The following is a 2,500-nucleotide window of genomic DNA, read 5'->3' as shown; positions in this document are numbered from 1 at the left end:
GCACACCTCACATTGTCAAAAATGTATGGGAAAAATTCATTTCAATACATTTCAGTTTGATTTGAAATGTCTTTATTATATATTTTAATGGCAATATGCCAAGGTTATATTCCATAAAATGTTAGTATAGAATATAGATTCTTCATATATGTATATATATTCGAGAATTTTTTTCTATTTAAACTAACGTATGGAAAACCAGGCATAAAATCACAATATTACCAGTTTAATATGGCTCAAATTCGAGTTTCATATAGTTATGATTCGATTTATATGCTTCAATATCATTGGTTAGTTAACTTTTGATATTTTCATATTATATCACATGCCTTCACCGTGAGTGTTTTTTGCCATGCACACCTCACATTGTCAAAAATGTATGGGAAAAATTCATTTCAATACATTTCAGTTTGATTTGAAATGTCTTTATTATATATTTTAGTGCCAATATGCCAAGGTTATATTCCATAACTCTTTATTTAAACTAACGTATGGAAAACCAGGCATAAAATCACAATATTACCAGTTTAATATGGCTTAAATTCGAGTTTCATATAGTTATGATTCGATTTATATGCTTCAATATCATTGGTTAGTTAACTTTTGATATTTTCATATTATATTTCACATGCCTTCACCGTGAGTGTTTTTTGCCATGCACACCTCACATTGTCAAAAATGTATGGGAAAAATTCATTTCAATACATTTCAGTTTGATTTGAAATGTCTTTATTATATATTTTAATGGCAATATGCCAAGGTTATATTCCATAACTCTTTATTTAAACTAACGTATGGAAAACCAGGCACAAAATCACAATATTACCAGTTTAATATGGCTTAAATTCGAGTTTCATATAGTTATGATTCGATTTATATGCTTCAATATCATTGGTTAGTTAACTTTTGATATTTTCATATTATATCACATGCCTTCACCGTGAGTGTTTTTTGCCATGCACACCTCACATTGTCAAAAATGTATGGGAAAAATTCATTTCAATACATTTCAGTTTGATTTGAAATGTCTTTATTATATATTTTAATGGCAATATGCCAAGGTTATATTCCATAAAATGTTAGTATAGAATATAGATTCTTCATATATGTATATATATTCGAGAATTTTTTTCTATTTAAACTAACGTATGGAAAACCAGGCATAAAATCACAATATTACCAGTTTAATATGGCTCAAATTCGAGTTTCATATAGTTATGATTCGATTTATATGCTTCAATATCATTGGTTAGTTAACTTTTGATATTTTCATATTATATCACATGCCTTCACCGTGAGTGTTTTTTGCCATGCACACCTCACATTGTCAAAAATGTATGGGAAAAATTCATTTCAATACATTTCAGTTTGATTTGAAATGTCTTTATTATATATTTTAGTGCCAATATGCCAAGGTTATATTCCATAACTCTTTATTTAAACTAACGTATGGAAAACCAGGCATAAAATCACAATATTACCAGTTTAATATGGCTTAAATTCGAGTTTCATATAGTTATGATTCGATTTATATGCTTCAATATCATTGGTTAGTTAACTTTTGATATTTTCATATTATATTTCACATGCCTTCACCGTGAGTGTTTTTTGCCATGCACACCTCACATTGTCAAAAATGTATGGGAAAAATTCATTTCAATACATTTCAGTTTGATTTGAAATGTCTTTATTAATATTTTTAATGGCAATATGCCAAGGTTATATTCCATAACTCTTTATTTAAACTAACGTATGGAAAACCAGGCACAAAATCACAATATTACCAGTTTAATATGGCTTAAATTCGAGTTTCATATAGTTATGATTCGATTTATATGCTTCAATATCATTGGTTAGTTAACTTTTGATATTTTCATATTATATCACATGCCTTCACCGTGAGTGTTTTTTGCCATGCACACCTCACATTGTCAAAAATGTATGGGAAAAATTCATTTCAATACATTTCAGTTTGATTTGAAATGTCTTTATTATATATTTCAATGGCAATATGCCAAGGTTATATTCCATAAAATGTTAGTATAGAATATAGATTCTTCATATATGTATATATATTCGAGAATTTTTTTCTATTTAAACTAACGTATGGAAAACCAGGCATAAAATCACAATATTACCAGTTTAATATGGCTCAAATTCGAGTTTCATATAGTTATGATTCGATTTATATGCTTCAATATCATTGGTTAGTTAACTTTTGATATTTTCATATTATATCACATGCCTTCACCGTGAGTGTTTTTTGCCATGCACACCTCACATTGTCAAAAATGTATGGGAAAAATTCATTTCAATACATTTCAGTTTGATTTGAAATGTCTTTATTATATATTTTAGTGCCAATATGCCAAGGTTATATTCCATAACTCTTTATTTAAACTAACGTATGGAAAACCAGGCATAAAATCACAATATTACCAGTTTAATATGGCTTAAATTCGAGTTTCATATAGTTATGATTCGATTTATATGCTTCAAT

The sequence above is a fragment of the Anastrepha obliqua genome, unplaced genomic scaffold (genome assembly GCF_027943255.1).
Source record: "Anastrepha obliqua isolate idAnaObli1 unplaced genomic scaffold, idAnaObli1_1.0 ptg000018l, whole genome shotgun sequence".
In the NCBI taxonomy this organism is placed as follows: Eukaryota; Metazoa; Arthropoda; class Insecta; order Diptera; family Tephritidae; genus Anastrepha; species Anastrepha obliqua.
Note: the sequence above shows the minus strand (reverse complement) of the source record.